This window comes from Podarcis filfolensis (genome assembly GCF_964270895.1).
Source record: "Podarcis filfolensis genome assembly, chromosome: 9".
NCBI lineage: Eukaryota > Metazoa > Chordata > Lepidosauria > Squamata > Lacertidae > Podarcis > Podarcis filfolensis.
Window position 1 is genome coordinate 38,590,905 of NC_139610.1, and position 15,610 is coordinate 38,606,514.

Here is a 15,610-nt window from a genome sequence, read left to right on the forward strand (position 1 = left end):
ACTGCAAAGTCAGTAAAATAAATGATCACACGTGGAGAGGAAGATGTGTACCTTAAACTCAACATATGTGCAAAGCTAAGAATTTACATAGGCAAACCTGTATGTCCAGATTGCCTCATACCAGTTTAATGGGAACTTTAAAAGCCGGGACAACAACCATATAATTGTACTGCCGTCATCCAGCAAGTAAAGGCGGCATTGGAAGCAAATACGTATTTTTAAATTTAGTCTTTTATGGTTTTGAAATCTGAATCATCCTAAAGTGTAAATTCATTCTCTTTTTTTAAAACAACAACTACTTTATTCTCAGTCTTTACCAATGCTTCGGTGAAACCGTATCTAATTCAAATGATGAAGCAAAAGAATCAGATAAGGAAGAGGGCTTAACCAGGGATGTGGTAAACAGCAGAACTGCATTACAGGAACACTACAACATTTGAAAACAGTGAACAGAAAAAGGTGAATGGAAAACCCACAAGAAAACAAATGTAGCAGAATTGGTAGAAAGGAAGCCAAACCAGGCAGTTGCTAAGAACAGAAATTTTAGCAACCAATTACCCTACTTGCATTCCCTAAACATGTGTGGAGAAACATACAAAAGTTGCTAAATATTTTCATTTTAGTAACATGCAGATGGGATATCAGACACAGTTATAGAAGAAAAAGGGCACATATTCTTAATTTCTAAACTGCCTTTCCTGCCATGGGATCCCAGGGTGGTTTATAGACAAAACACACATAAAACAACCAGTTCTAAAAATAAGAGTATTAAACTATATCCATCAGCCAAAACAATTTCCATAACACAGCAATAAAAAAAGACTAACTTTGAAGCTCAATATCTCTATCATTACCCACAAGCCCAAGTGACCAGTTGTGTCTTCAGTGGATACTGGGAAGTTGTCACTGAGAAGGACAAACTAGGTTCCACAGAGAAGGAATTCCACTGCTACAGAGAATGCCCTTTCTTGTGTCACCAGTGGCCAGATAGGTTTCAGATACATCCAATGAACCACGTTTTAAAGATGCATGAAAGGTACAACTTAAAAAAAAAAAACAGGCAAGGAAAACTAACACTGCAGTCAATAGCACTGGACACAGAACAGGTTTAAATCTTAGATGAGCATGAGACTTGTTGAATAACCTTGGGACAAGTCACCTAAGAACCTCACTCCTAGCCTCAGTTTTTGAGTTCCATAAAATGGGAGTAGTAATTATCTATATGGCTGTTGTGAGACTAAGTGAACTGAATAAGGGCCCATTCATGCTTGATGCAGCAGGTTTTTGGTGCCATAGTAAGTATTATGGTGTGACACATAACTATGCAGTTGTGGCCATCAGGGCATCCAGGTACCTGTCTACTAGATGTTCAGAAACATGCAAACCATAGTTTAGATCATTTCCCCCTGCATATAGCAAATGCTTGCTATGACTGTCTCTAAGTGATTGACAATACCACTACAGAGTTTTTCTTGTATGCTTTCTCCTTTCCTTTGAAGAAAGCTATTGGAATAGTTCAGTCAGTAGAGCATCAGACACTTAATCGGAGAGCTGTGGGTTCAAGCCCCATGTTGGGCAAAAAATATTTCTGCATTGCAAGGGGTTGGACTAGATGACCCTCGTGGTCCATTCCAACTCTACATTTCTATGATTCTATTGAATGGTGATACTTTTCTTTATTAGTGTCCAATTATATCATTTAATTTTATCATTAAAAATAATTTTTATTAACTTGCCAATCACATCAAATTAAATCACATCACATAAATTCCAAATTACAAAGCCAAATTTTTAAATTTTGTTGGGGGAACCCATACTTCAAGATCCAAAGTGGGATTCAGATCATCTTCTTATTACTGCGTTAATGTCCAAATCAGTCCCAATCAGTCCAAACAAAATTCATAATTCTATCCAGTCTTATCTTGGTGTTTCCACATCACATTTAATTTTATCATTAAAGCAAGGGCAAAGCAATTTACGTTAACGTAAAGATGAAAACACCATCTGTAAATCAAGTCTGCTATATGCTAGGTTGCATCTCAGTGGCAGAGTTTACTATACTATACTATACTATACTATACTATACTATACTATACTATACTATACTATACTACACTCATACAATATTTTATTAGTGGGGGGGGAATGTAAGTTTATCAAAGCAGTTTCTTCCCCTTGATAGTTTGGGGAAAAACATTTTACTATACTGGCACATGGTGCTTCCTTCCACAAGTATGAGCTACTAGGATAAAATACTGAAAACTTAAGATATCTTTCCACAATAGTTAGTGGATTCCTGATTTTAGCTTTTTTAATATGGGTTTTATTGTATGGTTTTTTTGCGCTATTTTTCTAACCTAGTCTGATATTTATGAATAGAGGTATATAAATCTTTTAATAATTTTTTTTATAAACAACAACAATGTTGTGCAAGAACGCACAACAGTGGGCTTTTTTTCAGTGTCTAAAGGTACACAGAGCCAAGTTACTAAACTGATGGTAACCAGGAACCAGTTAACAGACCTGAAGTAGGATCCTTATCCTGTAACTTGTTAGATCTAAAAATTCAACTTCAATACCTGATGAAATATGGATTTCAAGGACCAAGAAGTGGGTTTGAGGCATACGGTGAAATTAAAACCATGCTGGGGGAAAAAAGGCATATTAGCAGGGGTTTTACTCAACTGTGCATAACAGACATAGGATAATAAGATCACAAGCAAATCTTGGAGAAGAAAAAGCTTGCAGCAGAAAGAGCACAATTACTATTCTGCATTAGCACAACAATGTAGTTCTTTGTTACAGGACTACTGAAAGATTACTAAAACTTCCTGGGAGTGGGGGAGACAGAATGAAGATGTTGGATTAAAGGTAAATACATCCTGGACAAAGATCATCTATAAGAACAGAGGTTTATTTTGGATTGCTGGGATATTTAAAAAATGAGTTTGATTCTTTAGATTATGCAATAATTATAATGAAATATATCAAGGATTTGCCGGCATGGCAAGTGGCTTCAGAAGCTATTCAAGACAGAAATGGATATTTTCCCTTATTCTGGTTATTCTCCATGGCTGCGACTCATTTTTTCTTTGCAAGTCACACAATGTTGTTGTTTTTTAATGCAATTCCCAGTCACTGCAAATTTGCATGGGTTTGTGCCCAATTGCTGAAGGGTGCTAGTACTTAACCATCAGCTCTAAAATATGTTTTGAAGAATCATGTTGCTTTTTAAATGAGATTACTGCCATTGTTCCAAGACTGGCTTCTTTGATCTACAACTGATGCATTCAAAAACAGAGCAGGGGTGCTTGACAACATGCTACTTAATTGAGAAAATCGTAGAGTGGTTAAGAAAAAGACATCTAACTTAGGACATTTTGTTGCAACAGGGAGGACTGAATTGAAGTTACTGGTAACTTCCACACCAGACTGTCTAGCTTTCAATATGTACATTAATAAGTAACCATTCTAAATGTATCACACACATACATAACATTCACAGAAGCCCAGTAATCCCAAATTACTTCTCATGTGCAAGATAAGCATGAATGCTACAAATTATTCTCTGCTCTGTCCATCAGTAAAGGAAGCAGGTGATGGATGATCTAAAAGGAAGTGATTAATACATTCCTAATACTGCACTGATGTGCAGAATGAATAGATGCAAGAGGCTGAGGAAGGAGATTCCTTTATAGTCAAGACGAGAAGACACAAAACACGCCTCCTGAGCAGCATCATAGAGTGGCAAAGACGTTGGGAAGTGGCAAGAGAAGCCACTGCTTTGTTTAATAATTCTATTCTACACATCACTTTGATGCAAGTTTTACAAACTGAATTGAAAACTGCCTTCTATGTACATAATTTTATGATACAATTGTGAAAGAATTCTCTCTGAAGCTCCTCTGCCCCCACAAGAGCTGAGAAACAGCAAGGTGAGAAAGAAGATATCTACATACCATGAGCTTTCAGTGGTTATTTGGACACCATGCACAATTTGCAGTAAGTTCTTTCTGCAGTATTGCAGCCTTTTTTCTTGGCAAAACTAGAGAATTGCCAGGTTTTTGGAAATGGTAAGGTAGTAGTGAAATCACACATGCAAGATATCCACAGATGGGCTTCACCATCTCCCCCACCAAAGACACACCATTCAGACAAGAAGCACAGCAAATGGTAGTAGCTCCCATACATATGGATTTGCCATGGTCACACGCCTAACACTATTTCACATGTTACTTTCTTTTTCCTCAGGGATTGTGTGACCATCCTCAGAGGAGAAGACTAGAAGACATAACCTATTCTATTTTAAGATTGACACCAATATAGGTTTAATTTTTACTGTAAGCTGCTTTGACACATTTACATCTCTGACCCACTCCAGCTTTTTTTGGAATAGGATAGGGAATAATAGGATTGTAGAGTTGGAAGGGACCTTGAGGATCATCTAGTCCAACCCTCTGCAATGCAGGAATATGCAGTTGCCCCATATGGGGATCGAACCTGCGACCTGGGTGTCATCAGCACCATGCTCTAACCGACTGAGCTGTCCAGTTGCCAAATCCACCTAATGCCAGAATTTTCAAGGAAACCTAGACTTTATAATAAAAATGAATTTAAGCAGACACAGGTGAAAATCTGACTTTGGTATTTCAATTCCAGATTCTGTAGCCAATTTTAGATTTGGGTAGGCTTCTCCTGGTAAAATGTTTCAGAGAACAAAATTTAATATTAAAACAGCACAACCCAATAATTTTGCTTCCAGAACTATATTTGAAGTATCATATTTCAGTTCAATTCAGGTTTGTTACAGGAACGTTTCTTAGTCTTGCTGAAGGTTCTCTTTAGATAAAACATCCAATTTTTGTTTATTGCAGGGTGTGTGTGTATATATATATATACACACACAAACATGCACGCAAACTGTTGTGTCAGTTGTATCTGCTTTAGGCAAGGGTGTACTTCATTGTGGCACAGCACGGAAACCCAACAATTGGAGAAGGAATTATATGGTTTTATTTTGATGCTCTTGTTTTACCCAAGGTCTGCCTTAAGGCAAATTCACCATACAGCCCCCAGCGATTCAGGAAAACGAGACTTATCAAACTACACAGCAGCCTGGAAAACTATTGCTCAATTTGCTTCAGCAGGTGTCTCCTACCCTGTAAGCAAGTACAAGAGTAAAACTGGAGGCTATTGCCACACACTTTGCTGCATGTGGGATAACAGCCTGAACAACCAGTCTGAAAGGAACTGGCGTTTCAATTCTAAGAGGTCTTAGGGTTGGTTCCCATACAACCCAGGTGTTCAGGTTACACAGGTGGGGTGCGGTAGTGAGCCTCACATAGGGCCCTGCTTTACATTAAAGGGTGTGAGTGAGTGCTGGGCGGCCAGGAGGGGGATGTGCATACCCAAGGCTCGCTCTCACAGCGTCATCATACATAGCATATACACACCTGTGTTCTGCACAAAAAAGATACTCAGAGCTGCTTTGCAATGTAAAAGCTGATGCACAATGGCACAGTTAGGTAATTCTAAACTCTGGAGAGGAAGGGGGCACCTTTCAGTTGGTAACGTGTATCACTTCACATGCTTCAAAACTGTGGTGTGCTAGCTCTGCTATGTTTGGAGAGCCTCTCTGCTCATCCTCTTCCTTAGTGGGACCAAGGACCTCTGTACTGATGGTACCACACCAGGGGAACTTGAACACCTTGCTGCAAAAGTGACACACAAGGCTGAGTGGAATCACAGAATCATAGAATTGTAGAGTTGGAAGGGAACCTGAGGATCATCTAATCCAACCCCCCTGCAATGCAGGAATGTGCAGCTGGGGATCAATCCTACAACCTTAGCATTATCAGCACCATACTCTAACCAACTGAGCTATCCATACATTTAAAGCACATGACTTTCCCCAGAGGAACCTGGAAACTGTGGCTTTGGGGACACACACACAACAGTTTCCTGCATTCTTTGAAGGAAAATATTTGCTTTAAATGTATGTTGTGTGCACAGCCAAGATCCCTTTGAGTACATTATGCCAAAAGTGCTAAAGGAACAAGACAACTGTGCAATGGAATGGTGCTGCTTAGAATATGTAAGACCAATTTATACTTTATTATTTCATAGAGACAAGACTAATGGGAGAGAACAGAATTCCAGTCTACATCTAAAGCAAGTAGACCATCACCAGGTTTAGGCAATGAATTACAAATTGTTCATTCATGTGGGTCTGTCTGATAGTAATCAGCACCAGGGATCCATAGACAAATTGGGATTGCTCCAGAAATAAGCTACATTTGCCTTTTCACCATTTGTTTATATTCTTCCAAACAAACGAGCTACCATTAAAATATCTGTAAAATAAAATAAAAGGTCTTCAGCAATATTCAGCTGCATTCAATATAAAGCAAGCATAGAAGGCAGAGATCCTGCCACAAGCAATGAGTGCAGAATAGACTTCAAAATACCTGCTTCCATATCAGAACTGTGATGCCTAAAGTTTCACATATACCACAGCCTTTCAATCAACTCACTGCTCCAATGTAACATAACATCATTCATACAAAATGGGTAAAGAGAGCAACTAACCACAGATACTGCAGCAACTACTGTTATGCATTAGCAGGAGCTCAATGAATGGCACTTGAAATTCCACTCATTCCCAAAAAGAAACAAACACAAGCCTGTTTTGCTTAGCATAATAAAAGATATAGCCCAATCCTATACATTTAAACTGGGAACAAAGTCCATGTTATTTCCATGGAAAGGCCCTGAATCTTTCCATGCAGTGCTAATGCTAATTGTTCCTTGCCATCAATTCACATTATACCCCATTGCTCAGAAGCAAATCCATTGCTGGCAGTTTTCAGTTTGTCATTACTGAAAACCACAATATTGCACTAACCAGGTGAATATTACTTCTGGTAGCACAACTACTGAAAGCAAAGTGATGTGTGGATGTTATTGGCGATTTTGCTGCTGGCATCTACTGGCAGGCACCTGTAACCTCAGAGCACCCTCTTCTCAAATGTTGTTTTCCAAAACTGAATTTGCAAAGTTGGAGAGAATATCGTCCCCAGAAGCCTATGTACAACTCTCTAAAAAGGATACTGAGATATAATGACACACTGGTGTTCTTTGGGGCTACCACCAGTAAGCCACTAAAAGGATGGGGTTTCAGCACCTTGAATGAACCTTAAGATACCTTCTGGAATAAAAAAGAGTTCTCTTAAAAGCAACACACTTTGTATAAATCAGACCAAAAGAAATATTATAGTCCTAGCTCAAGCAATTAACCCAAATGTCCCTCTGGCTAGCAGCACAACATGCAATTTAAGGCTACTGGAGGTTGTAAAAAAGCATGTTTTTGCAACAGAAAAAAAATACACCCCACACTTAAATATCTGAAAAACAATTTTAATTTCTCTTTTGCCTACTTGCAGCCTGCACTTCACAAGCTAAAAGGCACTTCCTCCGTGCTAATAAAAGCAAAAGTGGAGGGGGCATGAACTCGGAAGAATAGAATTGTCTTGTCCACCCAAGACCACCCAAGAGGGGCTGGGCATGAAAATGCGACTACTAGTTGATCATTAAGAAAAAGGTTCACCTACGTTTGCCCCGGTCCTGGTTTGGTTAACAATCGTTGCCTGGATGCAACACTTGAAATTGGAAACTCCATTGTTAGCCAGTGTTTTATAGGGAGTGTGGTGTGATTTAAACTACAAAAAAACAAAAACCCGAGACAGACTCTTTTCCCTCCTCGCCCCCCCCCCCACCTTTCAGATGAACGGCAACAAAAGTGTAAAACGCCCCTTCCCTCATCATCATCATCCTCCCCCCAAACCTTTTTTTATTCTTATTATTATTTTTTCTTAATTGCTTGTTTTGTTTCAGGGCGGGTCCTGGAGGGGGGGGGGAGAAAGAAAGACAGAATAGGCCAATTAAAAATAACAAGCCCACCGCCACGAGAGACCAAGTTGGAGGAGAGCTCCTCTTCTCTTCAGACGGGGCGAGGCGGCAGCATAGACCAGATTGCCGCCCCCTCGGGAGCCGCGGCGGCGAAGAGACCTCGGCCGCCGCCAGAGCAGCCCAGGCGGCGGACGCCCCGAATCCCCCCGCTGCCCCGTGCGCGGTCCCAAGACCTCCGCCTCACGCCAGCTCCGGAGTTCCCACACCAGCTCCTTTCCCCAAGGGCGGCGGCGGCGGCGTCCTCCTCTCCTCACACCCCTTCCTCGACGGGGTGTGAAAGAAAGCTCGCCGTCTCCTCAGCCCAAGCAGCCCTATTGTTTTCCCGGCGCGCTTCCTGGGGGGCCTGTCCTCCTCGTCGCCCCCCCGCCCTACACGAGCTCCTCAGGCACCTTGCGGTAGCAGCGCCTGGCGGGAGGAGGCGGCTGCTGCTCCAAGGTGGCCTCGGCGCTTTGTAATCAGATCTCCGCCGTTTTCCTCCCCTCACAGCCCGAGGGAAGCGCGCGAGGCTGGCCGGGCGTGGGGAGACAGAGCGGAGGGCGACTCCCCGGGAAAGGACACCCAGCGGCGGCTTCCCACCGCCAACTCTCGCCGCCAGCCGGCCAAGTCCTCTCACGTGCGCCGTCTCGCTCGCTCGCTCTCCCGGCCTCACCCCGCGCCCAACTTTATGGTTCCCAGGAAAAGGGCAACAAGAGCATCGCGTTTGGCAGCCTTAGGTCAGCCCTGAGGAGATAAGAGGCGGCCGGAATCAAAGGGTCACCAGTATTTTAAAAGTGTGGAGAGGGCGGCGGGGGGGAGAGAGAGCTTTCTTCCTTCCCTCCCTATTTCGCTTCCACCTCACACAAATTGGAGCGGGGGAGACGCAGCTACAGACTTCCAACTTCAGCAGAATGAAAACGATATTGCAGCGCCCGGAGAGCCGATGCTGCTGCTGCTGCTGCGCTCCCTCTGCCCTCGCGAGGGCTGCTCAGCCTCCCCTCCCCTTTCACGCTCGCCAGCCGAGTCGCGCAAGCCGGCGGGAGGAAAGCCGCAGATCGCCGCCTCGTAACGCCAGCAAACGTTGCTGCTGCCCTCGAGAAGGAGCCAGCAGACCCCGAGCGAGCGAACGAGGAGAAATCTGGGAAGGAGAGTCACCCGGGGGGCGCCGAGGATCCCCGGAGAGCCCGCCTGCCGCCGTCGAATCATAATTACAGGAGCCTCTGCCGGGGCTCAGCGATGAATCGGTCTTAAATGGGCTGTGGGGAGGGGAGGTTTCACGGCTTCTGTTATTCTAGAGGACCACAAAAAAAAAAAAAGCCGGGTCGTCCCTCGTCCAAGGCCCCGTGCCCGGATTTTAATTCCCCCCCGGACACCTACAGATCGGATTACTAGATTGCAGTGCCCAGGATGTCGCGCGGGGCGGGAGAGCTACCAGATCGCAATTTCGAGGAAAGCAGCTCCCTGGTCCCACGGAAGATGCGCACCGAGACACCCCTATGAAGAGAAGGGGTGGGGGGCGGGCGTGGGAAGCCCCCGCTTAGCCGCACAGGGCTCGACAACCTGTCCCTGGAAAGAGCCACTGGCGCCCCCCCTCCGCGACCCGTCTACGCGTCGCCTTCCCAGACGGAGCGGCTGCTGCTGCCTCGACTTACCCGGCCCCCCCAGCTGTGTGCGCGCTGCCCTCGGACACCCGGGGCTCCTTCGCGGACGCCGGACTCGCTCTCGCTGCCTGTCCAACTCTTGCGAAGAGAGAGCTGCTGCGCCGCCGCCGCCGCTGCCTCGCCTGCTCTGCCTCCTCCCTTCGCTCTCACTGCGGCCCGGACCCGGGCGGAGGAGGGAGGCGGCACCGCGCAGGCGCGGCGTTAGGCGGGGCTGTTTCAGGTAACGCCAGCAGCCTGTTCTCCGAGTCGAGCCGAAAGGCGCAGTTGCCGCTCCTGCTGGTGCTGGGGACACTCTGGCTATATAGGTTCTCTGATTCCTCCTCCCAGCCTCTCGGTTCGACCAGGCTCTCGTGGGAATGAATGGCCAAAGCTGAGAGGCAAGCCGGTGGTGCCCCGGATGCGAGCTGGGCGTTTTCTACGGAGAGGACCTCCCATTGAACTCAATGGGGCTCACAGATCCTACACTGGGGAGGAATAGGTCCCCACTGAACGGACCCTTACAGATCCTGATTTGGGAGTGGAGGGTCCCATTGAGCTCCATGGGGCTTGCTTCTGAGTAGACCACGTGTACAAGGGCCATTGAGGTGGGAAAGTACAGGGGGAAGGTTCTGGAGCAAAGCTGGGGTCACAACAGTCTCTATAGGGCAGTGATTGGTAAAGAGAACAGAAGGAAAGAAGCCAGGCCCATTGTCTGCACACAAGCAAGCCTTTTTGCTGCTGCATGGTAGAAAAATGTAAAAGGACCCCTGGCCATTAGGCAGAGTGAAGCAACCACCAATGGTGCCCTGTGCAACACTACACTTCAGAGCCCCCTGCCTCTTCCACTCCATTCCACAGTATTGTTGTGGCACCCTCTGCAGAGCGGCACCCTGTGCAGCTGAACCAGTTGCACTACCCTAAAGCCGCCTTTTGCAAACACCTTAGATGACAGCTGCTGGTTGTTGTTGTTGAGTCGTTTAGTCGTGTCCGACCCCATGGACCAGAACACACCAGGCCCTCCTGTCTTCCACTGCCTCCCGCAGCTTGGTCAAACTCATGCTGGTAGCTTCGAGAACACTGTCCAACCATCTTGTCCTCTGTCGTCCCCTTCTCCTTGTGCCCTCCATCTTTCCCAACATCAGGGTCTTTTCCAGGGAGTCTTCTCTTCTCATGAGGTGGCCAAAGTATTGGAGCCTCAGCTTCATGATCTGTCCTAGTGAGCACTCAGGGCTGATTTCCTTCAGAATGGAGAGGTTTGATCTTCTTGCAGTCCATGGGACTCTCAAGAGTCTCCTCCAGCACCATAATTCAAAAGCATCAATTCTTCGGCGATCAGCCTTCTGCTTCTGGTAGGCAGTTACTTTAGTGTTGCACAGGATGCTGTTGAAATTTTTGGCCCCAAGGTCTGCCACTGCTGTGCTCCCCACTCCCCACTATTAGTCTGTTGCGTCAGGTGTGATATGGTAGAGAATGCTATCCCGTTGCTAATGTTGAAGTAGGATTCAACTTTCAGACTAATTGGCTTCCATAGCTAAGAATGTACTCTACTTTGGAGAGTAAAATGTCTTGAGCCACACTTTTGAGAGTTTCTGTAAAGTTTTGAAGAGCAATTAGAATGTGACCAACAAAGGATAAGGTGAAGCTACGGTATATCCTGTTCTGCATTTATTCCCTTCACTGCAGTCCTTTTATGCTGGATTTCACTAATGCAAACTGAAAATGGGATTCACCACAGATTTACTGGAGAGGAGTCCACTTACATGCTAAAAGTCACTGAGATCCATGTGGGAATCTTTTTTCAGCTGGGCGCTGCATTCCATCTTCTGCAACGTTTCACGGATCGCATCCTAGTGGAGGGCGAGGCCAGAGGGAACAGTGTGTGGAGCAAAGGATAGGATTTTTGGCTTTGTACAGAAAGCCTGCCATCCTAACCCCCCTTATGTAGGAGATAGCCCCACTGAATTCACTCTACGTTCTATGTAGACAGGGCTAGGGTTTCACTGTGTAAGCTGCAAGCTACAACTGGTCCTAAACCAATGGATTCATGTTACAAGAAAAAAGATTCTGACTAAACATCAGAAAGAACTTTCTGACAGAGCAGTTCAACAGTAGAACGGTCCTCCTTAGCAGAGGATGGACTCTCCTTCCTTTGAGGTTTCTACGCAGAGGTTGGATGGCCATCTGTCATGGATGCTTTAGCTGAGATTCCTGCATTGCAGGGGATTGGCCAAGATGATCCTCAGAAGTTATGCCCAAAACAGGTACAAGGGGATTTGAGGTACAAGTATTTGAAAGGGGATATGAGTGAATCACCTTGTATATAGCTCCACAGGAAAAGAAGCAGAAGGCTAAAATAGGAGGAATTTAAATCTAAAGGAGATGGGTGATGGATGACAAATAAGAAACTTCTACCAGGTCTGTGACTGTGTAATATTTTTGTTGTATAATATGAAGCGAACGCAGAGGGATAAAAATGTATTACACAATGTAAAGGAAATTAATTATGTCTGTGGATACTTGGTTGCTTGGTAGTTGAATAACAATTTAAATTGCAATTAGCATGCATTCCTGACATTCCACACTTTGTGCTCAACCAGCCTGACAATTACATGAAAGCAATCCTTTTGAAATCTATAGGCTACTCACATACGAATAAAATATCATATTGGACAACTGAAAAGGGATCCTGATAGTCAGTGTCAAACTCTCTCCAGGGATAAAATTTCCCACCACAGTCACTCCCAGAAGATGCTTATCATCCCATCTCCTGAAGAAACTCTAGGATAGATAATTTCCACAACTTCTGTTCCAGGCTCTAATGCTGCATTTCATTATTATTCCTGATCATTTGATAGTCATGCTTAGAGTAGATCCACAGAAAAAAATTGACTTTAAGTCTATTGATTTCAGTATGTCTGATCTGAATCAGATTTTATATATATATATATATATATATATATATATATATATATATATACACACACACACACACACACAGAGAGAGAGAGAGAGAGAGAGAGAGAGAGATACTACAACCTGAATCCATTCATATTTCATTATGTGTACCCACCCACTGTCATGAGGTGCCAAGAATGCTTACCCTTCCCTCCCCCCTTGAAAAGTGCTGAAGGAGGAAGTTCAGAGAGCAACACTCTCTTCCACTTCTTCCTTTACCTTCATTTGCTTCTCAGTATGTTCAGGTATGCTCCTGAAAATAAAGCAGAGTGACCAAGGGCCTAGGAGGGGAAAACAGAGTGATCTAAGAGGTTGGGTGGCCATACTACTACTACTACTACTACTACTACTACTACTACTACGAATTTATTATTTGTACCTTGCCCAGTGGACTGGGTTGCTGCAGCCACTCTGGGCGGCTTCCAACAAATATAAAAGCATAATAAAGTGATTGAACATTAAAACGTCTCTATACAATAGTATGGAGTGAATGAATGAAATGCCACAGGGACACACACACACACACACACACAGGATCCAGTTAAACAGAGCCACTTGAGATGCCGTCATGTTTTCACATTTACTCTTTCCACTATCAAAGCGCAGTTGAAACGCTATGCCATGTGCCACTTCTCACTAATTCTTTTTGCACTTGGGTACCCCTTGCTGAAATCCCCTGCATTTGCTAGAAGAAGAAGAAGAATTTGGAACCCAGTTCACCAGATTACGAGTCCACTGCTCTTAACCACTATACCACACTCCACTCCAAAAAGCCTCTGGTTTTAGTACTTTGAATATGTAAAAGATCCTGCACAGTAGCTCACATACACATGAGAGAGAAAAAGAACTGCGTTTCTCAAGCTGAAGCCACTGCAGCTTCCATTCTTGCTTTCAGTTAAATATTGTTTCCCATTTTATTTTCAGTTCCATATCCCTGCAGTGTCAGTAGTGAGGATTCCTAGGTTCCATACAGCAGACCCAGCCTATTTGTGTGGATAGGCAAGGCTGGGACGCAAATTAATGCTGGAGGTAGTACCAAAACATGTTACACCGGATTCACAATGGGAGGGGAGCACCTGCTGCCAGGTCCACCTTTGTAAACAAAGCATGCTCACGTTTATAAGCAGTCACCCTGATCACAGTATTGTTACTTTGAGAGTCTGCAGTGTGCACTTCCTACACACCTGCCCACAAATATATGCCTTCCCCCATTTTAGCTATTTGGGTGGAATTGCCCCTTGGTGCAACATGAAGGTTGCGGCACTTATGCATGCAGAAACCCTGCATGCACATCGAGAGATGAACTGGTTTGGGGGCAAGTATTTCACAAAACATTACATTTATGCTGGAAGTATATAGAAAAAATAAAACGGGAGAAAATTGGCACAGGCTTAAATAAAGAAAAAATAACTTGGTTTTACAATGGCACCTCAGTTTGCAAACTTAATCCGTTCTGGAAGTCTGTTCTTAAACCAAAACCGTTTTTAAACTGAGGCACGCTTTCCCTAATGAGGCCTCCCGCCGCCGGTGCCCTCTCATCGTTCGATTCCATTCTTAGACTGAGGTAAAGTTCGCAAACCGGGACACTACTTCCGGTTTTGCAGAGTTCGTAAATCGAATAGTTCGTAAACATGGCTGTTCTTAAACTGAGGTACCACTGTATTGTTTTTATTACCAAACAGGAATACAAAAAAATTAGAAATGAGTGGGACCTGCAACAAAAAGTTGCAGAGTGGAGAATTCCTGTTCAGGATTCTACCCATGCCTTCTTCACAGATACAGTGGTACCTCAGGTTACAGACGCATCAGGTTACAGACTCCACTAACCCAGAAATAATACCTCGGGTTAAGAACTTTGCTTCAGGATGAGAACAGAAATTGTGCGGCGGTGGCGCAGCAGCAGTGGGAGGCCCCATTAGCTAAAGTGGTGCTTCAGGTTAAGAACAGTTTCAGGTTAAGAATGGACCTCCAGAACGAATTAAGTTCTTAACCCGAGGTATCACTGTACTGTATTGCACAGTCCATCTCCCTTAGTTTTCCAGTTCCCCCATTCCCATACAGAGACAGCATTTCTTGGCCACCAAAAATCAGGTTGCTCCATGTTTAAGGTTTTCCACTCCTATTCTTTTGTTGCTGTTGTTCTTGTGCCTCTAAAACCTTGGGATTCCCCTGAGCCTGCTGACAGTGCCATTTTGCCTGCAATCAGATATATATGTTCCACCCCCCCAAGAAAAGATTCTTATCTCTGTGGAGAAAGCACATCTATGACTCGGGAGCATTTAAGATTAAAACTCAAATGTTTTACAGTATTTGAAGAAGCTGATATAAATATAGCTGCCATGGGCAGTGCACATTTGGATCAGACACACCTGGGTAATGTAAAACCACAGCTCTGTCCTCCAGCCTCACCGGGTCACCGTATGCAAATCAGTCGCTCCATCTCAGTTTCACAATTGCAAAACAAGCTGTCAAATTGTTGAGACCATTAATAAGGCAGTTTGCAGATTGGGAAGTATTTAAGAACTGATAATATGCAAACACCTTAAAACACATTGGCCCCCAGTACAGAGGTGCTCTCTCTCTCTTCCCCACTAAATAAACACAAAACACACTCAAGTGTTGTGCAGAGGGAACAGCGAGAGAGGTATAAGCCTTTCTGTAGATGCAGACTTTATTGCCAGTTCAAGTGCAGATAGCCTTCTTTGGCTAAGGCCAGGTCCTGGAAGCCAGTCTTGGAAGACAAGCTAGCCTTTATAAACCACTTTATATATTTAAAATCTCTAAGCGGTGTGCAATATCAGAACAATATAATTAAAATGTAAAAAATACAACCAAAAGCCAATAGGACAGCAGCATAACAGCAAATAAAATAGGAATTCACTGGGATTCTGATACATAAATCAGGGGTAGAGAAAGCCTGGACCAAGTCTTTACAAGGTACCTGAAACTACCTCACATGGCAGAAGATGTGGAAATTCCATAACACAGGGCAATTGCAGAAAATGCCCATTTTGGGTCACTACCTTTAAATATCCTGTAAGGTGGGGTGTAACAAGTAGCGATCATACAGG

At 44.2% G+C, this 15,610-nt stretch overlaps 1 protein-coding gene across 1 annotated transcript in view; it reads right to left on the reverse strand.

The window, feature by feature from the left end:
- The window catches only part of FHDC1 (FH2 domain containing 1), a 49,727-nt gene extending 39,179 nt beyond the window's left edge, over positions 1-10,548 (reverse strand). The window contains exon 1 of the mRNA XM_083631058.1: positions 9,597-10,548. The gene's annotated coding sequence lies outside the window, so the exon portion shown is untranslated. The remainder of the gene's footprint in view (positions 1-9,596) is intronic.
- Positions 10,549-15,610: the final 5,062 nt, after the last annotated feature.